This window comes from Bos indicus x Bos taurus, chromosome 17 (assembly GCF_003369695.1).
Source record: "Bos indicus x Bos taurus breed Angus x Brahman F1 hybrid chromosome 17, Bos_hybrid_MaternalHap_v2.0, whole genome shotgun sequence".
Taxonomy (NCBI): domain Eukaryota; kingdom Metazoa; phylum Chordata; class Mammalia; order Artiodactyla; family Bovidae; genus Bos; species Bos indicus x Bos taurus.
The window spans coordinates 27,949,708-27,975,466 of record NC_040092.1 but is presented as its reverse complement, the minus strand read 5'-3'; the positions used below and the strand labels follow the sequence as shown (position 1 = coordinate 27,975,466).

The window sequence follows — 25,759 nt, the reverse complement described above, 5'->3', positions numbered from 1 at the left end:
GTCACCAGGCAGAGCAAGCCAGCCCTGCCCAACAGAGGGATGTCACAGCCTGTTCTCTCTTAGGCAGAGGTGGAGAACAGAAATATTTCAGATGCAGTTTTATTCTTCTCTTCTGCTGCTCCAATATGCCTGTTCATTCTCCAAGGCAGGGCCGGGTTTGCTGAGTAAACATTGTACCTGACAGTTGCATCAACAGCGCTTTGTCTGCAATTATTACACTTAGTCCAGGTGTAATTACCCATAATTTGAGGAGGGAAGTAATCATGTACTCGCCTTGCAATTTGCAGTAGCGACTTAGACAGATGCACCATCTCTTACTGCAGGGAGTCCCAGACTCCCAAAGAACCTGAGAGGTTCTTCTGGGAGGCGCCGGGGAGTGCATGCGGGTACTGTGCTGGGTTGAGGAGGAGGTGGAGCAGCGCTTCTCAGTGCCATCCTGTGGGACCTTCTGGGGGCGTTTCCTAGGTCTGGACTTTATGGCACTGCCAGACCTGCCTGCCCCCACCACCCATCCCCAGATCTGGCCAAGCATTCTGTTCTCCCGGTCCCGTGGGCTGCCTTCACGTGCACATCGCCTGGGCACCTGGCTGAGTGCCACATCCCATTTGCAGTAGGAGCTCTTCCCTCTTCAGGTGGCCAGAACGATCACCTTGGGCAGACAATCACTTGGAGCAGCCCTCGTGTTGCGGGGAGTGCTCACCGAGGTGGCCTCTGGTTGTGATGGGGCTGTGAGTGTGCGGGCTCCAGAGGCTTGAGGGTGGGCAGGACAGCACCGCCTCCAGGGAAGTGGCGACAGATGCATGGAGCCTGGAATCTTGAGGATGAGGGCGGTTCTGGGAGAACATGTACTGCCGGGCCCATTTTTCGGACTTGGACTCTCTTTAGAAATTTGCCGAGATAACTTGTTTTGGGAAACTTGAATGAGAAGGTATAGAGGAAGCACATGACAGCAAATGCATCTTGCTGGACAAATGTGCAAGGTGAACCAATCAGGGGTCGAACCTGGTGACGTCACTGTTTTTGTCACTACTTCCCCACCAGCCAAAGTGCATCCCCTTCCCCTCCCTGCCCCCAGACCCTGAGCTCCCTGGGCAGAGCCATGCCTTGTATATCTCGTATATGTTGGTTTTTCCGGCTTCTGCCCCCTTTCTCTTTTAATACTCAAGGCTATCACACCTGCTCTGGTGGGAGGCATTTTCCATAGATGGCTGCAATGCATCTCCTTGGATCAGCCTCTTTGGCTGTGGTCACAAAGCACTACAGACTGAGTGACTTAAACAACCTACATTGAGAATCTCTCTCAATTCTGGAGGCTGGAAGTCTGACATCGAAGTGTCTGCAGGGCCTCTGTCTCCTGAGGTCACTCTCCTTGGTGTGTACACAGCCGTCTTTCCCTGTGTGCACACGTGGTTGTCCCCATGACCTAGTCTCTTCTAATAAGGACACTGTTGTATTGGATCAGGGCCCACCCTCATCTTAACTGGATCATCGACAAAGGCCCTACCTCCAAATAAGGTCACATCTGACCTATTAGGGAGGTTGTTGTTCAGTCGCTCAGTTGTGTCCGATCCTTTGCAACCCCATGAACTGCAGCACACCAGGCTTCCCTGTCCTGCACCAATTCCTGGAGCTTGCTCAAACTCATGTCCATTGAGTCGGTGATGCCATCCAACAATCTCACCCTCTGTTGTCCCCTTCTCCTCCTGCCCTCAATCTTTCCCAGCATCAGGGTCTTTTCTAATGAGTTAGCTCTTCGCATCAGGTGGCCAAATTATTGTAGCTTCAGCTTCAGGATCAGTCCTTCCAATGAATATTCAGGACTGATTCCCTTTAGGGTTGACAGGTTTGATCTCCTTGCAGTCCAGGGGACTCTTAAGAGTCTTCTCCAACAGCACATTGCAAAAACATCAGTTCTTCGGTGCTCAGCCTTCTTTATGATCCAACTCTCACATCCATAATGATTACTGGAAAAACCATAGCTTTGACTATACGGACCTTTGTTAACTAAGTGATGTCTTTGCTTTTTAATATGCTGTCTAGGTTTGTCATAGTTTTTCTTCTAAGGAGAAAGCATCTTTTAATTTCATGGCTGCAGTCACTATCTGCAGTGATTTTGGAGCTCAAGAAAATAAAGTCTGTCACTGTTTCCATTCTTGCCCCATCTATTTGCCATGAAGTGATGGGACCTGATGCTATGATCTTTGGTTTTTGAATGTTGAGTTTAAAGTCAGCCTTTTCACTCTCCTCTTTCACTTTCATCAGAAGGCTGTTTAGTTCCTCTTTGCTTTCTGCCATAAGGGTGGTGTCATCTGCATATCTGAGGTTATTCATATTTCTCCCAGCAATCTTGATTCCAGCTTGTGCTTCACCCAGCCCGGCGTTTCTCATGATGTACTCTGCATAGAAGTTAAATAAGCAGGGAGACAATATGCAGCATTGACTGGGGTAGGACTCCATCCTATTTTTCTTAAGGACACAAACAGCACTCCCATTGTCCATTGCTGCCATTGAGAGGTGGGGTTCCAGTCCCCACCCTAGGTAGAAGTGATGTCATGTGGCTCCTGGGGCTAGGTCATGCAGGTGAGACTTGTCTCTGAGGTACATGGTCTCAGAACATTTACCTTCCCACTGTGAGGAAGACCAAGCTGTGCACAGAGAGGCCACATGGGTTCAAACTGAGGCCCCAGCCAACAGCCAGCTCTAGCTCACCAATCTCCCAGTTCGTGCCAAGCCATCCAACTGATGCCCTGTGGGACAGAGATGAGCCCTCCCTACCAATCCAGGCCCAAATGCATGTTTGTGAGCAAAATAGATGGTTGCTATCACTGTATGCTGTTAAGTGGTTTATTAGATATGCAGCAGCCCCCAAGGAGGCCTCAGATGGAGGAATCGAGGGCAGGGACTGGGAGCTTGGATAACAAGGGACAGGGCTCCTTCCAGCATACTTGGTGGCAGGATTGGGAATCTCCTTAGCTGCCTTCCAAACTAGCATGGCGTCATGGCTGGGGGCCAACTGTCTGGACCACAATACAGAGCCCAGAGCCTCTGCAGGCCTGGACCAGCGCCCTGCAGCATCCACAGGACTGCGCAGGACTAGCATTCAACAGTGCCACCTGGTGGCACTAGGCCCTATCCCACCTGCGCTCTCGTCTGTCCAGCATTTGGAAACAGGGCTTTGCTCCTTTGAGCTGACTTCCCACCCCCTACTACCACTGTGGTTTGCGGCAGCTGGGAAAGCCTCCAGAGAGATACAACAGACTTACTGTGACCACAGTGAATCATATATCAATCCGAACTTGCAGAACCTCAGTTCAGCTGGGTGGGATCCAGTCCCAGACGGCTCATGTAACTGAAGATTCATGTAACTGAAGGACAGATGGAGCTTCAGGCATAGCTTTATCCAGGCACGGAAATCATGCTGTCAGGAGTCTTCTCTCCCCAGCTCTGTCCTCTCTGGGTTTGGCTTCATCCTTAGGCAGGCTCTCTCCATGAAGTGGCCTCTGGAGGTCTTTCTCTCTCAATAGCTATGGCAAAGATCCTCCGGATGCATCTGACCTTGCCTGACTGGGTTGTGTCCTCTTTCTTGAACCAATCCCTGGGCCAAGGGGTGCAATGTGTGGATTGGCCAGGAGACAATGCTGGAAGCAGATAGTGAGGCTGACTTCACTCTCACAGCCTGGGTACTGAGAGCTGGGGGTGACTCCCCCCAGGAAGCTGTGCTGCTGGCCCCCTCAGGAGGGGCACTGAATTCTGGGAGGATGAGACACAGGTGTCCGTCGCACAAGGAATGAGGTCAGCTGCCTGATGGATGGTTAGCTGGAAACAAAGGGAAGATATGTCATTTTCTGTTTTCTGCACTGGTAGATGGTCATTGCTGCCACTTCTCTCTTGTTGGAAACAGGGCTTCCTGCTCCAACTGCCAGACACCAGAGGTGGGAAGAGTCCATGTCCACCTCTACCCCTGTTTCTCCTCCTTCCTGATGCTTTGGTCCCAACGGGGTGGGACCAGGCCCTTCTGTGTGTCGGCTGAGGGCTCCTGCTTATACTACTAATGACAATGTCCCCAGGAAAGTCCTTGGGGCCCCCTTACCTTTGCACTTCATGTAGTCAAGGAACAGAAGAGGTCAAGAGATGGGAGGAGAAGGTGATTCTCCTTCATGGCTATGGGGGCTCCTTGGCAGAGCCTAGCCTGACAGCATACTCATTAAGACCAAGCATAGCCTCCTAGTTGCTTAATTATGGGCTTCATTAAAAGGGAAGATCAATAACCAGGGTAATAAAAGCTCGAAGATAATGGAAACAATTAAACTGCTTTGTCTTAGGTGACATAAAAGGATACATCTGTCTGATGAATCCTTCCTTGAAGCCAAGCTTCCTGGCTCTTCCATATGGGCAATTTGGGTTGAATTAAAAATGATTGTATATCCAGCACAGTGTCAAGATCACAGACGGAAGCTTCTGGAAGGGTAACATGCCCACTTTGACAATTTCTCTGATTTGGGAGTGAATTCCTTGTTTGGAGATCAGTCCCCACGGAGGAAACCACAAAGAGCCCATCTGTGTCATCTGTGTCCACGTGGCCTGTGTGTGACCTTCCATCTTTCATTTATTCAACAAACATTTGTATTCTGAAGATGCAGTGGTGGGTGGGGATGTCCAAGTGGCCTTCCACTGTAGCAGGAGAGGCAGATGCTAATCGAATAAGGACATGATTACATTTCTGTACTCTTTGCTAAATGCTCTGAAGGAAAGCACATGGGACTACAGAGAGAAAAATAGGAAATCCTGACATGCTGGGAGGGAGGCTAAGCTCTGAAAGATGAGCAGCAGTTAAGGTGATGGAAGGGAAGCAGATGGAGCAGAGGGAACAGCAAGTGCAAAGGCCCTGAGGCAGGAGAGGAGCCACGTCCAAGGAACCACGTCCACGGAACCACGGGAGGACCGGGCAGTCGGAGTACAGTGAGAAGGGGGAAGAAGTGCAAGATTGTTGCACTGAAAAGGAAAAAGGAGGAATGAGTTTTTCTCTTTCCCTTTCCTGAGAACAAAGAAGATAAAGAGAACAGTAAGCAGGCCTGAATATTCCTAGTTTTGTGTTTTTTTTTTAAACTTTAATTGCTCCTAACTTTGCATTCTGTAACTAAGTTTGCTTTTCTGCCCCTAACTTGGCAGGAGATACAGTTCACATTTTTTCCTTTGATTCTATGCTAAATACATCCAGTATCTGGTGTTTTCCCTTACAACACCATTCTCCTTATAGTTATATATCAGGAAGAAGGGTGCAGAGCCACCAAACTGCCAGACTCAATGACTAGGTTACTGAAGCCAGTTTATGATGGTCTTTGAAACTATGCAAGAGGAAGAAATCAAGATCCTCTCACCTTTGTTCCTCATCACTGACTCCTGACTGTGAGCCCTTGCCTTATATAAACCCCTAGACTCCTCATGGAGTGGGGGCACAGTTCTTGAGGCATGAGCCTACCATGTTCCCCTCTCCACCAGCTAAGAATAAAAGCCATCTTTCTATTTCCCCCAAACTCTGTTTCCATATGTTTCATTCAGCTTCAGTGGGCAGAGAAGGCCAAGCTTTTGGGTGGCAACAAGTTGAGGTGAGGGCAGCAGGCCTGGACCCCCGGCCTCTTGGGGAGAATGGCAAGGACATGGATATTATCCTCAAAGCAGTGGGGGCTGCTAGGACTGTTGCCGCCAGAAGCAACCATGTGGATAAGAAGTCCCATGAGGACAGAGGGGTAGGGGAGCCTGGAGAGTGTGAGATATACTCAGCTGAACCTCAAGGTACACTCTCGAGAACACTGGGCTCTTAGGAGCTCTGCTGCTTCTCCATCCACAGGGATGGCTCTCCAGAAGATGTGATGGCAGAAACAGCAGGACTGGAGTGATTCTGCAGATGAGGGGGGAAGTGGAGGTGTGAGTTAGGGAAGGCTCTTCATCCAGTGGCCACACCTGAGGAGACCACCTGCCTGGATTACCCAGGGACCCATCACTCCCTCGGCACCCACTAAACAAACACAGGGGCTTTCTCATGAAGCAGGTCACTGGGTTACCTGAGAGGAGGGAGACAGAACTTGACAGGTTCCCAGGGACCCAAATCATCACCCAGTGGGAAGCAGGGCTCCAGAGAGGTCAGCCCAGGGGGTGAAGGTTTGGTCTGGAGAGAAGAGGACACCAGCAGCTAGACAGGGCTCAGGCAGAGAGGATAGCTGGGTCGGATCTGTATTCCATGCCAAGCCTTCAGGGTCCCTGAGCTCTGGGCTGTCACAACGTGGGGACAACTGATGCTAGGATGACTGTTCTTTGGTTTACCTGTGATCCATGGGCCATTCTCAGGTCAACCATGATTTATTTGTCCAAGACCTATGAAGGCCAAACATGTCTCCCAGCACATTCTTCTTCCTTTGTTAGATGTGTCTTCTCTGTCTCCACTTGTGTTGTTCTAAGGATGGCTTTCCACCAAGTGCACCTTCCACCTGGGAAGAGAGGACTTCCTGTTGGACATCTGCCTGGGAGAGCAGGCATCACTCTGTCACAGATGATTGGCAGGATGTGTCACATGACCATGCTTTGCTGCAAGGGAGGCTGGGAAATGTAGTTTTTATCTGGGTTCTGTCACTAGGTAGGGGACCCAGAGGAGAGATTTGGAAAATGAACTGCTCTCAGACTTTGCCATAGAGACCCAGTCTGTGGAGTGTGCGTTTGGGGGTTTGACATGAAGGAAGCAGGGAGAGGAGAAAGTTGGCAGAGAAAGTCAAAGAAGCCAGGGTATGAGATGGAGAGGGGCTTGGCAGGACCCACAACTCTGGTTTCCATGACCCAAGGTTCACTCCATTCTTCTCCAAGTTACAGTTCATGAGGTAATACATACTGCATCCAACTAAATGAGTTCAAGTGGGGTTTCTTCCACTTACCAGAAACAGCCTGAACAGCACGTGGGGCCAAAGGATTAGCCCAGAGCTGAGGCCCTGCACCCTCCTCTGTGACTCTGCAGCTTCCCCACCTCCCCACCCCAGTCTGATGTCCCAGGCTGCTTTGTGGAATTCCCACGGTGGGTCCTGCCAGTCTGGACTCTGCTCATCCCTTTCAAAAGGCCCTTTACCTGACCCTCACATGTTACCTTCCTCTGCACCAACCTGGTACCTCAGAGTCACACCTGTCTTCACCTCTCAGAGCCCTTTCTGTTCTAGAATCTGCAAGTTTCCTTCTCTTTGGGGAGAGTGTTTGATGAAAGCTTTTCTTTGTTTCTTTTCTTCTTTTTTTGGTTTGTGTTTTTAAAGGACTGAAAGCAAGCTGTTATGTGTCACAGGAACATATGAAAGGAAGCATGTATTTTCCACACACAGTTGCTCCCAATCTCAGACCCCAGGAATGCAAAGTTTTAGAAAGTAAACACCAATGGATCTGAGATGGAATGTTCCAGATGGTGGGGCTGAATTGGTGGGACTGGCTCCCTTGGAAGTTGGAACATTCCCCACTGAACAGAAGGCTCCTGAGTCACTCGCTGCAGTGCCTGGGGAGCTCCCACCTCTATTCTCCTTCCTCTTCTCTGAATGTCTCCCCAAGAGTCCAACAGAAGCAGAGAAGGACCATGAGACTCAGATCCAACCTCCAGCATTCCTGCCTCCTTGGGGACATGAAATATGGGTGCCTGGGGCTGGGTGGTTCTTCCTATGAAGGAAGTGAGGTTGAGTGAGAATCTGTGGGCCACAGAATGGTCCTGGCTGGATTCCCACCTGCAGGTTCATGCAGGATCACCAAGTTTCCAAAATTCCATCCGCTCAGGGGCTGCTGGTGAGTGGGGACTGTGGACCCACTAACTTCTTCCAGCTCACGAAGTTTTCCTGTGATCAAAGTTGAGATGGTTCCAGAGTCCTCGGAGATCTGGTAGCTCCAGGGCACCCACAGGGTAGGGTAAATGAAAGATATTTCCTGCATATCAATAAACAAATGATGTTGCAGCCATCAAGCCATCACATTACAGGCTCCCCAACAGCAAACCCTGAGGGAACTCAGGATGGAGGCAGGATGACTCCCATCTAGCAGCCAACAGCTGTTGCCACCCTGATGGTGCACCCTGAGAGTACTCAGGATGAGAAAACACAGGATACTGGCCTCAGATAGCTGAAGTGCATATCAGAGGAATGATTTCAGTGAGCCCAGACTTTGCATCTTCCCATACATGGAAAAGTGCTAAATCCCTTAACTTGAGATATCTGGTTTTCCTTAATTAACAGTACTCTTTTGATGTTCCCACTACCAGATCTTTGTTGCAAAAACTCTTACATATCCTGGCCCCTCCCTTGCCGCTTCAGAATTTTCTGAGAGGCTGTGTCCTGGGCTTGTGTCCTCAGTTTTGTCAGCTAAATAAAACATAGTCTCAACTTTTAGACTGTGAATTTTTTCAGTTGACCTTAGGGTGCAGGGGCTCTGTCTGCTTTTAAATATGTGGGGAGATCACCTGGGCATTATATGTTAGAGACCAATGGAACCAGACACTTTTTCTAAAGCTACTTTTATGTAAGATTGAGAACATTTAACACCGATGAAATGTCAATAGTTCGCGTCAGGTTTCGATCCCATTGTTATGTTTACTGGGAGCAGGTTTAGGATGTTGATGGGGGGTTGTGTGAGGGATCTGAGGACCCTTGGCAGCATCACAAGGCCAGACTTTGGGAATTCTTGAGATGGCTTGGTCCCAGATGGCATGCAGGGGTCCATCCCCGGGCGTGTGTAGGTCTCACATGTGTAGGTCACAGACTAACTGAAAGGACTTCAGGTAAATCGAAAGTTTCATCACACACGATAGAGAAGGAAGATGTCTGTAAAAGTCTGTGTTTTCAGGTTCCTTTAGCTTTGAGTGGTGAAAAATAGACTTGAACTACCTTTGGCAAAAGGAAGGGATGTGTTGAAGGCTGCCTCGGGGACCCAGGCAGGGACAGATGGCAGGACTCTGGCTCTCCCAGTGCAGCCTTCAGCTCTGATCCTTCACTACAAGGGGCTCCCTCCCCGGGAGGACAGGCTAACAACCCCAGTCTCAGTGCCCTCACGGTCTAGAGGCTCACTCTGGTCTCTGCCCCTCCCCCCAACCCCGTACTCCCCCCACTCCCCCGCCATGGAATAAAATCCTCAGGAGAGCACTTATGCTGGGCTGGGTCAATCTGCATGAGTTATGTGTGGAGGTGGAGGCTGCTCTGGGGCCATTTGGTGGGACGGAGGGAGTCCCCAAGGGAAGCAGGTGGGCTTTCTTGCATCCAACATCTGCTCTGCCCCACTACCCTCCCTAGTGCCTGCATCTGCTGGCTGGGGCACCATGGTCTTTCCTGAAACCAATCATAGTTGTTCCAGGCTTCTCCAGTGATTGTGCCCCATCTCCATTCATGACTCTGAGCTAAAGGATCAGTGTGCCTCAGCCTGGACAATTAGAGGTTGTGTTCCCCTACATATGTGACCCCTCTAGAGAAGAGGACTCTGGGATGACAGTCCCTGCTGGGCTTGGCCAGGCATTTCCAGCCCCACAGAGGTGAGCTTGGCCAACCTGAAGCCAGTGTGGAGGAGCTGTGCTGAGAGAGATGTGTGCTCCTGTTACTATTTTTGGGTCCTTGATCAATCCATGCCTGAACCCCACATGCCTCTCACTTCTCAGTTACAGGAGCTCATAAATTTCATTTACTCTGCTCAAGCCCCTCCAACTTGGGTTTTCTGTTATTTGTCACAGATGAAGTTCTGACCAGGAACTTCCCTTGTGTTCCAGTGGCTAGGACTCTGTACTCCCAATGCAGGGAGCCCAGGTTCAATCCTTGGGAGGGGAACTAGATTTCACATGCTGCAACTAATACTTCACATCACAACTAAAGATCCCACATGCTGCAATGAGAATCAACAATCCCATGTGCCGCAACTGAGACCTGGCATAGCCAAATATATAATAGTTCTGACCAACTCACCAAATACTGCCTCAGAGCATCACATCAGCAAATGCCAAACATGCTAGCTGCTGGGAGAGTTACACTATGAATTCTCAGAAGCTTAATACAAAAACATTTACTGCATTAAAAGCTCATGTCTCTCTATAGACAATGGAATATTAGCCATAAAAAGTGAAATAATGCCATTTGCAGCAACATGGATGGACCTAATGATTATTACACTAAGTGAAGTAAGTCAAACAGGGAAAGGCAAATTGCTGTATGATATTACTTATATGTGGAATCTAAAACATGACACAAATGAGCTTATCTAAGATACAGAACAGACTCTAGACATAGAAAGCAAAACTGTAGTTACCAAAGCAGAAAGGAGCTAGAGCAGGGGTAAGTTTGGGATTCGCAGTACACACTACTGTATATAAAATAGATAAACAACAAGGTCATACTGAATAGCACCAGGAAATATAGTTAATATCCTGTAATAAAGCATAATAGAAAAGAATATAAAAAATAATTCCTCTGTCCATGGGATTTTCCAGGCAATAGTACTGGAGTGGATTGCCATTTCCTTCTCCAGCGGATCTTCCCGACCCAGTGATGGAATCCAGGTCTCCCGCATTGTAGACAGATGCTTTACCGTCTGAGCCACCAGGGAAGTCCATATATATATGTATATATATTAATAAATATATATGTGCATGCATGCATGCAAAGTTGCTTCAGTTGTGTCTGACTCTTCAACCTGTGGGCTGTAGCCCATCAGGCTCCTCTGTCCATGGGATTCTTCAGGGAAAAATACCGGAGTGGGTTGCTGAGCCCTCCTCCAGGGAATCTTCCTGACCCAGGGATCAAACCTGCACATATTATGTCTCCTGCACTGGCAGACAGGTTTTTTACCACTAGCATCACCTGTGAAGCCCCTACATGTCTATATATATAAATAACTGAATCACTTAGCTGTACACCAGAAACTAACACATTATAAATCAACTATACTTCAATTTAAAAAAATGGTTTAAAAAAAAAAAGTTCCTGTTATTATCCAGAGTAGGTCACCAGGGGCTGGTTGGCAGGGGTGGCTTGATCCTGAGTGGTCATGGAGAGACCCAGGACCCTCCCATGTCCAGCTCTGTCCTCTGACCTCTGAATCTTCTTCATTCAATCAGAGGTGGGACAGAGCCAGGATCAGGTCCAGGCCTGGAAGGGAAGTGCATTGTCTCTGCTCACACACCATTGGTCAGAACTCAGTCACATAGCTATCTGCTCACACACCATTGGTCAGAACTCAGTCACATAGCTACACCTGGCATCAGGGGAGTATGGGAAACATAGTTCAGCTGTGTGTCCAGGTAGAGGAGGAGAGAAGGCAATATCCTCCCCCTTGATCTGCCCATTTGTGGGTTTGTTCCTTGACACAAGCTGAACATACCTCCTGCCCCTTCTCAACCCGTATGTCTAGCTGACCTGCCCCAAATTTCTCACCATTCAACCCTTATTACGTAGCATTCCACACCTGGGGCATTCTTAGACTAACAGAGGCACGTGGAAGGTTCTGAAAAAATCTGGTCACGTTTTTGTGGAAAACATTCGAGGCACACATCAAAGGGAAGCTGTTCCCACTGATAAGCCGATAGATCAAATATTTCCAAGTGGAGTGGTGGAGGCAGACTTGTTTGCGTTATTGAGGACGTTCATGGCTGCCTGGAGAGGGAGAGAAACTTAGCAGTCATTTCAGAGCCTGAGCTGCTTGATGATGACCCTTTGGGAGTCCTGTTTTCTTTGCGGCTAGCTAGCTTTAGAAGCCAGTTTGCAGAAATTCCATCTCTTTCTCTAGGCTGGTCCAGAAAACGTGAAAGGATAATAATCAGAATAACACAGAGTCTGAGGCCCAAGCCCACTCACAGACTCACTTCTCGCATATGTCGGTTTCTGTATTTCTATTCCTGCCTCACTTCCTTCTTCCCTCCTGCGCTAGCTCAGGACCTGAAGCAGCTCTGGAACTGCTAGGCGTGGGGATACTGGCAGGAGGAGTGGAGATTTACATTCATCTGCTTGAGAAAGAGTTTCTTTGGGAAGGAACATACGGTACTGGTTCAGTCACCATCCCTGATCCTCCTTCCTGCAGGGACACAGAGTCTAGTCCTGGGGGCCGTGGGGAGGTCCATGGAGGAGAGAGGAAGGAAGAAGAGGGGGCATTCCTGGGCATTGGACAGGGTCAGGGGAGGGATGGGGACCCTTGGTTCTTGGCTTGGAGACTCGGGGCAAGGCAGGTAGGAGTCTGAGGGGGTCTCACTCATGATGCAGCAAGACAGTTGGTGTACCTACACTGTTTTTACATCTGCTTCTCATTATTTTCAGTGTCTGTAAGTCAGTCAGTCTCTTGGTGCCAGTTTCACCTATGAAATTACTGGAATCTCCACCTTATCTGGGCTTCCCAGGTGGCTCAGTGGTAAAAAATCCACCTGCCAATGCAGGAGACATAAGAGACATGGGTTCGATCCCTGAGTGGAGAAGATCCCCTGGAGGAGGGCATGGCAACCCTCTTAAGCATTCTTGCCTGGAGAATCCCATGGACAGAGGAGCCTACAGTCCATAGGGTCGCAAAAAGTCAGATACAACTGAAGCCACTTAGCACACCCACCACCATATTTATCTATTATAGCAACTGAGACCCTCAAAAGAAGTGAGCTCTGTAGTGAAATCCCCCTGCTTCTTCTCTCCCACTCGTACATCTCGAGCGATTTCTGTCGTGGCCAGTGTGTGTGAACTGCATATGGGAAGCAGGTCCAAACTCTCTCTCTTATCTTTTCACCTTCAGACTTTTAACATCCATTTTACAGATGAGAAAATCTGACATTTGTTTCTGGGACCAGTACTTCTGAAACAACAACAGAAAAAACACAGTACCTGGGGAGCTGACCGTCTTACGATGATACCTTGGTCCCGGAGGGCTCCTTGGCATGAGGGGCAGGGGTCTTGGGTTTTTATATGACTCCCTGGGGCAGAGGGACTGAAATGGTCCTGTAATCTCACTCCCATGGCTGCCTCTAGGGTTGTGTCAGCATGTCTGGGGGGCCACCAAGCTTTCCCAGCCTTAACACCCAAGGAATCAGTGCTCACCCCCAGAGGGGCAGAGTCGGCTTAGCTGAGAATCCTGGAGGACAGACCTCCGCATGGTGAGGTGGGGCCCAGGGTCAGGAGAACATGCTGGCTTGCTCAGGAACCCCATTTTGCTCAGGAACCCCAACCAGAGCTCAGTGGGTGGGGGCAAGGCAGTGCCCAGACCCCAGAGTGTCCACCTCCTACAGATGTTGAAGAGACAACTTGGGTGACAGCTTGTGCTGTTCAGAGTAAGAACACCCATTTCTTGGGGCAGGAACTTGAAGCTGAGAGGATAAGGTGACCTTTGAACCCTGCAGAAGCCAGGCTGGGCTGGAACATTTCCAGAAACATCTTGAAGGAAAGGAATGGAATATTTCAAGGCTGTTTTGATTTTTAAACAAATATTGATTGATTGATTGATTTGGCTCCCCCAGGTCTTAGCTGTGGCTTGTGGAATCTTCGTGCATGATGCATGGTCTTTTGTTGCAGTGCTTATTCTCTCTAGTTGTGGTGCTTGGGCTCAGCAGTTGTGGATCGGGGGCTTAGTTTTACCATGGCATGTAGAATCTTAGTTCCCTGACCAGGGATCGAACCTGCATCTCCTGCACTGCAAGGCGGATTCTTAACCACTGGACCACTAGGGAGGCCCCCCTAAAGCTATTTTGACGTTAAGTGACAGAAACCCAACTCAAAATGGCAGAAGAGCAGATTTATTGGTCATGAGAGTGGATTCAGGGATGACTCAGTATAGGGCCCTGGGGCCTCCTCCCCTGCCCATCCCCTGCCTTCCCCTGCTGAGCTCTTTACTCTCAGCCAGGCTCCCCAGTTGCTGTGAAGATGATCCCCAGCCGCTCCTTACCCTTAGCCCATCAGATGTGCAAACTCCTTGGGCAAAAAGCACCATTAGCCAGTCTTCCACAAGCAAGTCCAAGAATTGAGTTGTGCTGACCTGTTGTGCGCTCAGTGTCCACCTTCCAACAAGCCCCTGGGCCAAGGGCATGGAATATATTGACTGACTGGAGGGACCCTGGACTGTTTGGAGCTGGAAGTGGGGTCTACCTCACCTCTCAGTGGATTGAGAATTGGTGATTCCTTGAAGAAATCTTGGATGCCCAGTCAGTACCAGACAGCTATTACAGAAAACAATGGCAATGAATATCCTTCCATAGCCAGACATGGAGCCTAAGTGAGATGCACCATGTGAGCAAATTTCACCAACATATCTTTCCGAGGTCTGTGCAAGATGGGCGTTCTTAACACAGTATTCCAACTCCACCCTCACCCACCATTGCTCTCACCCACCCCACCAGCTCTGACCCAGTTGCATTAACTAGTACATGCATGAGCCAGCAACACTTGGATACATTGAAGGAGCTCCGAACAGGTCAGAGGTAAAGAAATGAATCTGGTGAAAGAAAAAGAGAGTCCCTCTGTGTGTGTACACACGCCTATGTGTATGTAGATTGGTGGAGGAGGTGGAGATGATGATGGTGATGGTAATGATGACAATGATGGTGACAGAGATAGTGATGCTAATGGTGATAATGGGATAATGATGATGATGGTGATGGTGATAACGATAGTGGTGATGACAATGTTGGTGATGGTGGTGTTGGTGGTGATGATGATGGTGAAGGTGGTGGTGATGGTGGTGATGTTGATGGTAATGATGGTGATGGTGGTGATGGTGGTGGTGATGGTAATGATGGTGATGGTGGTGATGGTGGTGGTGATGGTTGTGATGATGATAGTGGTGATGGTGATGATGATGGTAATGACGGTGATGGTGGTGGTGATGGTGATGTTGATGGTGATGATGGTGATGGTGGTGGGTGATGGTGGTGTTGGTGATGGTGTTGGTTATGATGATGGTGGTGGTGGTGGTGATGGTGGTGATGATGATAGTGGTGATGATGATGGTGATGGTGATGATGATGGTAATGATGGTGATGGTGGTGATGGTGGTGATGTTGGTGGTGATGATGGTGATGGTGGTGGTGGTGATGGTGGTGGTGGTGATGGTGTTAGTTATGATGATGGTGGTGGTGGTGGTGATGGTGGTGATGGTGTTAGTTATGATGGTGGTGGTGGGTAATGATGGTGATGGTGGTGGTGATGGTGATGTTGATGGTGATGATGGTGATGGTGATGTTGATGGTGATGATGGTGATGGTGGTGGGTGATGGTGGTGTTGGTGATGGTGTTGGTTATGATGATGGTGGTGGTGGTGGTGATGGTGGTGATGATGATAGTGGTGATGATGGTGGTGGTGGTGATGGTGATGATGATGGTAATGATGGTGATGGTGGTGATGGTGGTGATGTTGGTGGTGGTGATGGTGTTAGTTATGATGATGGTGGTGGTGGTGGTGATGGTGTTAGTTATGATGATGGTGGTGGTGATGGTGGTGGTGGTGATGGTATTAGTTATGATGGTGGTGGTGGTGATGGTGTTAGTTATGATGGTGGTGGTGGGTAATGGTGGTGGTGGTGATGGCGGATGTGATGATGATGGTGGTGGTGATGGTGGTGGTGATGGTGGTGGTAACAATTTTGCTCTTGGTAAAGCAGATTTGAAAAGGGGTAAGGGTTCTATAAAGGTGATCCAAAATTTAAAAGGTAAAGTAACAGACTTCCCTGGTGGCGCAGTGGATAAGAATCCTCCTGCCATACAGGGGACATGGAGGTTCAAACCCTTCTCCAGGAAGATTCCACATGCCTCAGAGCAACTAAGCCCGTGCACCACAACTACTGAAGCCCATGAACCTAGAGCTTGTGCTCTGCAGTAGAAGAAGTCACCACAATGAGAAGCCCATGCACCACAGTGAAGATTAGCCCCTGCTCTCTGCAACTAGAAAAGGCTCACACAAAGCAGTGAAGAACCATTGCAACCAAAAAAAAACAAAAACCAGGTAAAGTAACCGACTGAAGTGGGCCAGATGGGAATTGTGGCAAACTGGACTTTGCACATCCTTCTAAAAGGAGCAGTGCTTGCTCAGGCCCATCTACTTTTTCCATGAGGAAACAGGAGCCCTGTGTGGTGACGTCTCTCAGTACTTCTAGAGACACCAGAAATCCTGTTTAATGTGAAATATTCTGATTTGCAAATATTGGCAAGATAATTCAAGTTTTTGAAGAAATGTTAGTGAATAGAGAAAACAGATCTGCTGAGAACACTTGTAAGCACTCTTTAAAATGAAGCTGTAGTGATGGAGGCAGAGAAAAATCAGCAGGGCTTTGGGGGCAAGAAGACCCTTAACCTCTACCGCCCCAGTCCGGGGAGGCAGTGCAAGGTCTCTCCCAGGGCTCCAGCCTCCGGGGACTCCATGATCCCCCAAGTCCATCTCCCTCTTATTTCCAAGGCTTGGGGGTCCAGACCCCAGGGTCCCCAGGGCACCCTCTTCTCCCTGCCTCGGTGGGAATCATGGGAGTATGCTGTGTGGAGAATCTGGTGTTCACACTGAAACAGAGCGTGTTTGGGAAAACTTAGTTCCACAGAAGCCTGTAATGGAAGCCTGTGGGAACACTCACACTTATGGAGCAATAACGGAAAACTCTCTTGCTGTTTTCAGGAAAATTTTGGGGAGTTTCACTACAAAGCTCTCCTAGAGCACCCTGCTCCCACTTCAGCCCCTTGAGAGAATAAGGAGGACATAGAGCCCTGAAAGGGGCTTCCCAGGTGGCCCAGTGGTAAAGAATCCACCTGCCAATGTAGGAGACGCAAGAGATGTGGGTTCAGTCCCTGGGTTGGGAAGATCCCCTGGAGGAGGAAATGGCAACCCACTCCAGTATTCCTGCCTGGTGAATCCCATGGACAGTGGAGCCTGGCAGCTGCAGTCCATGGGGCTGCAAAGATTTGGACACAAGTGAGTGACTGAGCACACACCCACAGAGCCCTAAAAGGTGATCTTCACTGGGCTGGGCTGAGAGGAATGCCCCTTCCCTGGGCCATGGCCAATAAAGGAAGGAACTCTGGGTTAGGGAGATGGCAACAGATGAGCTGGAGTTTACTTGAAGTGGCAGATAAAACAGGCCAGAAGCTGGGGGCTCCATTTTCATCCTGATTAGTAATCAGCGATGGCTGATGTATTAACACACTGGGTTCCTCCAAAGGGCCCAGCCCTGTAATTTACCTTTTACACTCATTCATTCTTTTTTTTTTTTTTGTAGCCCCAGACTTTAATTAGAGGAGGAAGGATCTACTAGAATAAGAAAAGGTACAGTGAGAGTGGGAGCAGAGGAGCCTTAGCTGGCGGGAGGCCTTGGCTGGGACATTCTGGAGGACTCACCTGCCCACCTCTGTCAGGCACTGCACTGACAGACGAGGAGAAACAGCGGCCACTCTCTGCTCACATTGTCATGAAGCACGTGAACTTGTGGCATAAAATCTCCACCTCATCAGTCTGTTCCACAGCAATGCTGACCTGGATGGAGCTGATGGAGCCCTCAGTCAGAACTTTTCCTTCTTCCTGCCAACGGTCATGGGTGATAGCAGGAGCTCTCGGCTACTCCTGACCTCCTCTTCCGGCTTGCTGTGTCCTTCTGTGACCTGGGAGAAGCAATTCTCCAGGCCGAGGGCAGCCTGCAGTGTGGCCCACAGTGCCCTCAACTATGCGTGGAGAAAGTCAGTCATTGCAGGTACTGGCTAGGCTGGAAAGCCTACGTGTGTTTATTCTTCAAATCTCACAACCTCGGCTTCCCTTGTGGTCCAGTGGATAAGAATCCGCCTGCCAGGTTAGACCCCTGGTCCAGGAAGAGTCCACATGCCCCAGAGCAACTAAGCCCGTGGGCAACAACTACTGAAATCCTAGAGCCCGTGCTCTGCAATAAGAGAAGCCACCACAATAAGAAGCTCACACACCACAACCAATAGTAGCCCCTGCTCACCTCAACTAGAGAAAGCCCATGTGCGGCAACAAAGACCCAGCTTGATCAAAAACATGTAAATAAATAAAAACACATTGTTTCTTTTCTATTTAAAAAAACTCACAACATTAGGTAGAAAGCAAGCTCTGTTTCTCAGTCCCAGAAAGGGAGTCGAGAGCTGAAGTGCTCCGCTCAAGGCCATGAGCTCCTCATTGGCTATCGTGGGTCACACTGTGCGTCCCCCTGCATGCTATGTCCCTTCAGTCCTGTCTGACTCTGTGAGACCCTGTGGACTGTAGCCTGTCAGGCTCCTCTATCCAAGGGATTCTCTAGGCAAGAATACTGGAATGGGTTGCCATGCCCTCCTCCAGGGCATCTTTCCAACCCAGGGATTGAATCCATGTCTCTTATGTCTCCTGCGTTGGCAGGCGGGTTCTTTACCACTAGCGCCACCTGGGAAGTCCGCATCATACCTGTATTCCCCCCCAAAACGCACACATTGACAGCCCAAACCCCAGTGGCTCAGAATGTGAGCCCACTAGGAAATAGGATCCTTGCGATGTAATTAGTTGAGTTAAGATGAGGTCGTACTGCAGCGGGGTGGGCCCTAGTCCGTGAGACTGGTGTCTTCAGAAAAAGGGGAGGTTTCCCCTGGTGCGTGTCTGTGCACCAGGGAAAGGCCCACATGGAGACAGGGGCAGAGGAGATGAGGCGCCAAGCCAAGGACATCAAGGACTGCCCGCAACCCCTGGGGGAGCCTCGGAGAACCGGCCCTGAGACTCTGCATCCAGGAAGCTACCTCCTCCAGTGAGGGGGCTGTGGGCCATTCCGTCAGCAAGCTCTGCGCACTGGCTGCTCCCCAAAGCTGCGTGAGTCTCCGAGTTGTGGAGATGACGGTTTCCACACGCAGAGCAAGTCCCAGTGAGCAATTTCCTTTGATAAAGTCGTTAAGAAAATTATATGTAGTACTGAAATTATATAACTGTTATTACAGCTTGTTTAAAAATTATTTAGATTTAATTGATCAATTAGATTAAATTATATAGTAGTGAAAGCTGGCAAAGCCCCAGGCCGGAGCTCGCAGAATCGAGAAGCCCACGCTCCTGGCTCCGGAAGCCTTGAAGCAGCACAAATTTTTTTTTTCCCTAATGAAATTGTTACAGGTTATTTTAGATGGCTTGTGTAGGATGACATGCAAGAGGCGTTCCTGTTTCTGAATGGCCTCGGGACATCCGGGTTGGGGGGGGTCACATGACAAGGCTCACGGTGGTGTGTGCACCCTGTAACCACAGCGTTGGCAGTCACTCTATGATGCACACCCAGCAGACGGCGTCCAGGTGCAACCCCCACTGTTTGTCTGTCTTCCTATTTTCCCACCTTCTCAGGACACCCTTGCAGATGGCTGAGCCCCTGGAGATCCAGAGACCACCGCGGGGAACACTGGATGGCCAGCTTTCTGACAACAGGTAACTCTGTATACAGGTGGCCCCGGTCGCCCCCACCGCTGTGATCTCCTTCAGCAAAGTCTCAGACCTGGGGCCCACATTGCCGGTTCCAGTGACCATTGCCTGGAGCATCATGGGTGAGCCCATGGGGGACACATGTCTGCAAGTGTGTGGGGCCATGTCTGCAGCTGCTGCTGTGGGCAGAGGACAAGTGAGGTCTGGGAGCATCCTCTTGTCCATCTGCTGCCCGCCTAGGTACCCCTTTGGCCAAATATGATCTCATTGGGTGGGCAATGGGAAGAACTGCACAACTGTTTTCTTTTCCAGCACAAGAAAGCATTGATTGACCCTAAAAATTAACTCAGAGCTATGACAGGGCAGGAAGACTGGTGTCCTTCAAGGCTTGGAACAATTCAGCCACCCACACTCTCTCTCTGCTGTCTGCTCCAGCGCCCCCTTCTCTGTTAACTCAGTGAGTAATTGAGGGTTTGATTAGAGCTCACTGCCAGCTCACTTTCAGCAGCATCCCAAGCTGGCCCCTTCCCCTCCTTTCTGGATCTGTATTTGCAGACACCCCGAAACTCCAGCAGGGCAACTTCTCAGAGGTAAGCCCCCTGCCTCAGGACTAGGTCCCTACCCTGACAAGAGCTTGTTAGGGTCCCCCAGAGACCCTCAGATCCTCAGCAGGGGTGCTGGTCTGGGGTCAGGTCTATGCTGGCCACCCCGTGTGTGTGTGTCCGCTGGCTTCTCTGAGGAACTGTGTAGCTCACCTCTCCTCTGTCCCAGGAAACAAGTGCCAGGCACTATCTCCACCTCAGGAAGCCCAGAGTCTGAGCTGGAGGAAAAGCCAAGACACACACACCCGGGACCCTGAGATCCTTCTCTGTGACGAGAACAGAGAAGGACAGTGAGAGAGACAGATTGTGGGGGCTCAGATGGGGGTCAGGGCATGCTTGGGGGTGAGGACACTGGAGTTGGGGCCTGACAGGAGAGTCAGATGAACACCATGCACAGCGGTCAGCAGCTCAAGGGCTCCTGGAGCTAGGCCTCTGAGACAAACAAGACGAATAGCTTGTGGGGATGTAGACTCCCACTCAAGCATTCTTCCTCCCTTTATGCACCACAGAAGGTGCATTGACACCCACCTCTGCACTTTGGAAGTATTCTCCCCATCCACTGGTTCTTGGGACTGTTCCAGTTGGCGAGAAGAAAGCCAGAAGCAGGGCAGTGACAATGACAGCACCTGCCCAGAGCTGGCTGTCCCGGAAGGCGCTCAGAGATGTCTGATTTATGAGCAATGCATACAAGCATTTGGGACCAGGTCACTCCTTCACACTAAATGAAATGAAAGGCAGTGGCTGGGGCACGGTGTCCAAGAGCACACACATGTACAGACCACGGTCGTAAATCCTCCAGCTGATGGCTCTGTTCTCTGGCCTATCTTGGGGAAAACAGAGTTGGGGAGACTGCCCAGAGGGGAGAGGAATGGCAGAGCTTGCAGGGGAGCCCACCTCCTACCCCGACTCCCACTGCATGGCTCCTCAATGTCACCAACAGTCCTGAGCCTTCCTGCCACCAGCTTGGACAAAGTGCTTGGGAAGTAAAGGTCCTTTTGTGATTCCTGGGGAGACTCTCTCTTAGAACTAAGAAATCACCTCTTGGAATCACAATACAGCTGGGTTTGTATAAGAAAAATTTTGTTAACAAGCTCCAGTCGCAGTCCAACAAGCCTAATCAAAACAGGAAAGGTACTGATTTATATAACCACGGGTTGTATGATGGAACCAGGGCTTCAGGAATAGCTGGATCCAGGGGCTTAAATGATGTCGTTACAATTTACACATGTGTGTGTGTGTGTGTGTGTGTGTGTGTGTGTGTAGTCTATTATCATTATTCTCAGTAGTTATATTCTATAAAGCCATTGCAAATACTGAATTAGTAGATCTGAACTATTGTTCTTAGGGGTAAAACAGAGTTAGGTTCCTGTGAACTTCTGGGCTTAGCATTTCATCAACTAATCAATGCATAACCTTACTTATATATGTTTCTGTTTGTGCACTAAGTTGCTTCAGTTGTGTCCAACTCTTGGTGACACTATGGTCTGTAGCCCACCAGGCTCCTCTGTCCATGCGATTCTCCAGGCAAGAACACTGGAGTGGGTTGCCCTGCCCTCCTCCAGGGGATCTTCCCGACCCAGGGATCTCTTACATCTGCATCTCTTATATCTCCTGCATTGGCAGGCAGCTTCTTCACCACTGGTGTTAAAGATACTTTAATCTGTGTTGTTTATTCCAGAACACGGGCCTGGTGTTCACAGGCTGTAATCACTCCAGAACAAAATCCATCTAATATGCATTTTCTCAGTGGCATGTCACAGCCTTCTTATCCTTAAGACACCGGATGACACTTCAACCCTGTGCTTGGGGCTGTTTTAAACAGTGAACTCACTCACAAAAAGCACAAAAATGGAAAAAGCATGGCCATAAACAGACACAAAGAGCACTTGCTTACAGTCCCAGAGCTGACACAAAATAGCAGCGTCACCTGGCTTCACCCCTGCCAGGAACATGCACGTCGGGGCCAGTCACATCTCTCCTGCTCAGTCACGTTCTGAGTGACTAGTAAGAACCATGGGTATTGATTGTGGATTGATAGATGGTATTGATAGATGGATTCTACCAGGCAGGCACATTTGCAAGTACAGAATCCTTCAGCTGCGGGGAGTGAATGCATGCATGTGGATGAATGCATGATGCATGGGTTACTTACACTCTGTGTTTGTTTGTGTTTATTTCCCTCCTCCTCCCCCTCCCTCCAGCCCTCGGTTCTGCTGCCCTGGGTGCTGATTATATTCACAGGCAGGCTCCCTTCTGGAATTGCTGGCAGGACCTCCAGATGGACATCTCATTTTCTTAGTGACCCCAGCAGAGACAGAAAGTGCAGGCAGCTCTCCAGCCACAGCCAGGCGGGCATCCCGCCGCATCCCAGACAGAAAGTGAGTCAGCCCATGTGATCTGGGTTCTGGTTTCTGGGCCCATGGATTACAGGTAGGGAGAGTCTGACATTAGCCCACCTTCTTGTGGTCATTGCATGGAAAAGGGCCTTGTTTCTGGGGAAGAAAGGGCCATGCTGGCCATAGTGGGGAGGGCATCTGGGGCCTGAATGCTGGTGTGATGGGGAGCAAGGGGTTAACAAGGGGCCCTTGTGGGGTTGAGGTTGGGCAGCCGGATCTGTAGCCTCTGCCGGTGTCTGTGGTGTGAACACTACTGCCGTGACCAGTTTCAAGCCCCCCAGTGTGATGTCAGCCAGCTCCCAGAGTCCTGAGAACTGAGTGATTGGCTCCTGGCCTGAGTGTATTCCCACTTACTGGGCAGCTTCTCCAGGTGAAGAGCAGGCATGAGCCCCGTGGGGTCTCTGGAGAAGCTGCCCCGGGTGTCTCAGACACAATGTCAACACCCAGCATTTAAACACATGCTGCTTCTTGCTGACACTTAAACATTGAGAAATTCCACGTGGAATTCGAAACTTCTAGTTTTCTTGAAAACTTTGGAAGCTCTGACAACACTGGGGCCACAATTGGCCAGCCATGAGATTTGTGAATCCCTGGCGCTAGCGAGGACCATATAAACACCAAGTGAGGGACTTCCCTGGTGGTACAGTGGATGAGAATCCACCCGCCAATAGGGAATATGAGTTTGATCCCTGCTTTGGGAGGATTCCACGTGCTCTGGAGCAATTAAGCGCCTGTGCCACAACCACTGAAGCCCGAGTGCCTAGAGCCTGTGCTCTGCAACAAGAGAAGCCACTGCAATAAGAAGCCCGCACAGCATAACTAGAGAGCAGCTCCCGCTTGCCACAAGTAGAGAAAGCCCTCATGCAGCAAGGAAGACCCAGCACAACCAAAAAAAAAATCAAATGAAATAAAGTCACTCCCCTCCTCCCACCCCTGCAGACATTCCCTGTCTAATCTCATGATGGCAGGGACCACCATAGACTATACAGGAAAACAAGACTTCCTTCATTTATTCTGATGTCAACTGTTACTGTTTATATTTGAAGCGTGTTTTAAAGTCTGCATACGTGTTTCCTGAGGGCTGAAAACCACCGGAGTTTTATCCTCTCATCTTCAAAGCCAAGACCTGGGTGTCAGAGGGCTGGTTCCTCCCGGGGCTCTGAGTGTTTCTGGAGTGGGCGTGGTCCTGGGTCTTTGCACCACACACTCTGGTCTCTGCTCTGGACTCTCCTGGCCTCCCTCCTGTGGGCCCCGTCCCGCTTTCTCTCCTCTCTTAGGGAGTTGCTGCAGCTGCAAGGCCCACCCTAACCCAAGATGATTCATCTCAAGATCCTCACTCCATCTGCAAAGAATCTGTCTCCAGAAGTTGTCACCACAGGCCCCCGGGGTTGGCACGTGGACATGCCTTTGGGGGGCTGCCATTCAGCCCACTGCAGTCAGAGGCCACTGGGCCCCAGGCTGCCCCCCATCTCGTTCTCCCACTTCAGTAAGGCCCCTGGAAGGCAGTGCAGAGGCTTCAGAGGAGAAGCCATGTCTTCCCCCTACCCCTGCTCCCGGTCTAGGCTCCGGGTCACCCGAATCCCCAGGAGAACAACAAGGCCCCCCTCCGCCCCTTCTTCCTGGACATGAGTGTGCACCTCTTCCAGGGAGAAACCTGAAGCACAACCCCCGCAGTTCCTGCCACCAAACCCAGCCCTGCCCTTGCCTCCTTCCTCTACTGGGGGGCCACCCAGCGTCCCCTGCCAGGGAGACTCCTCCTGGCTTCGGAAGCCCCACCCTCTGGCAGCACCTCCACCCTCTCTTAGCTCTCCTGCAAGTCCAACCTCTCCGTGGAACACTCCCCAGCCACACAGAAAACGCCCAGGTTTCTCCTCCTTTGATGAGCTCTCACTCTGCTCCCCGCCCCCTGGACCACCTGCTGCACCGCAGAAAGCCTGATCTTTCATGATTAGAACGTGCCCCTCCCATCCAGGACACATTCAAGCCCTGCCATGGGCCTCACATGTCTGGCTTCCCTACCTTGTCCCGAACGCCCCTTATCCCTTTCTTGTGGAGGCTCATCTGCTCCAGCCTGTTCTGGTACCAGAAGGTTCCCTGACCCCACGTAGCACCCGTCCTCACTGAGCCCTCCTGGGATGACCCTTACCTTCTTCACCTGTCAGGGTCCCCTGTTCTGCCTCTTCCTCCAGGGAGCTGGGGGCCCCCGCCATCTACTCAGATCCCCTCTGCTGTGCACAGTCACCAGCTCTTCCCTCCGCGCTGGATCCGATGTTCTGTGTGACTGAGGCTGCGTCTCCAGCTTCTGAGGGTCGAGCAGTGGTGGGCGTAGGGTTGGGTTGGGGGGGGGGTGGCGGGGTCTGTATCTGGTTCAGTGAGGGGCTGGGCCCCCTCTGCTGGTGCTGGGGCCCCCATGGCTCCTCAGGCAAGGCTAGGGCTTCTGCACTCAGATGACCTGTGTGGGGGGCGGTCACAGCCACCCTGGGATAGACATAGACTGCATGATGGCAGCACAGGGAGGGTGGGGTGGGGGGATGCTCGTGTCAGGGGGCCCTTGAGAGGCGCTGGGCAGCCTGAGCCCAGGATTACGGAGACGTGAGCAATGCGCCTGAACACAGGCCGCCTGAGAGGTGAGTCCACTTTCAGACCAGGCTTCACGTCTCCACGGCCCGACGACCCCTCCAGGCTGTCATGGTTGGACCCTGGCTCCCGATCTCCAGCCGTACCTACTCAGGGCATGGGAGGCTTCAGATGAGGTCACTTCCACACAGCCCAGGCATGGCGCCCATCCTCTGTGCTCAGAAGAACCCAGATCAACCCAAACATCAGGCTTTGACCCCGAGATGGTGCGCTGGGGCCTCACGGCCTCTGACTCTGGCCTTCCTTTCTGCAAAGCAGATTTGGTGATCTGTGCAAACCAGCATTTCCCCTGCTTACCTGGCAGCGCTGCCCACTCCTGCTGAATCAGTCAGGTCCTCACCATGAGAGGGAGGCACACAGGTATGCGCACACACAATCACACACACCACATGTGTGTGCAAGCACATACAACATACCTCCACACTCAATACGCCCCCCACATACACACACCGCCCACTCAAACACATATACACATATCTGATAAAAAAGGGGTCCCCACCCCATCCTGAAACAACACTACAATCTCCTTGCATACCTGTCTCTGTTCACATTTTGGAAGGACAAATTGCTAGGCATGGTTTTACTGTCAAAGGTGAGGTGTAATTGCAGGGACTTGGGTCGGCGTTGCTAAGTCACCCCCAGAAAGTGCCCACTTACTCTCCCTGCAGAGGAGATGCAGTCCCCACCCCACACTCTCCCCACAACCTAATGCTGTTCTTTTAGCCCCAGTCAGATTAGTGGTTGCAGAGATATTTTATG

General features: G+C 50.5%; 1 long non-coding RNA gene across 1 annotated transcript; it reads right to left on the bottom strand.

Annotated features, from left to right (window-relative positions):
* Nucleotides 1-2,847: 2,847 nt before the first annotated feature.
* LOC113875120 lies at nt 2,848-17,568 on the bottom strand. Its single transcript, XR_003506173.1, has 4 exons — nt 17,329-17,568; nt 7,746-7,941; nt 6,322-6,485; nt 2,848-3,816 (listed from the first exon to the last, which is right to left on the bottom strand). It is a non-coding gene; the product is annotated as an uncharacterized LOC113875120 (long non-coding RNA).
* Nucleotides 17,569-25,759: the final 8,191 nt, after the last annotated feature.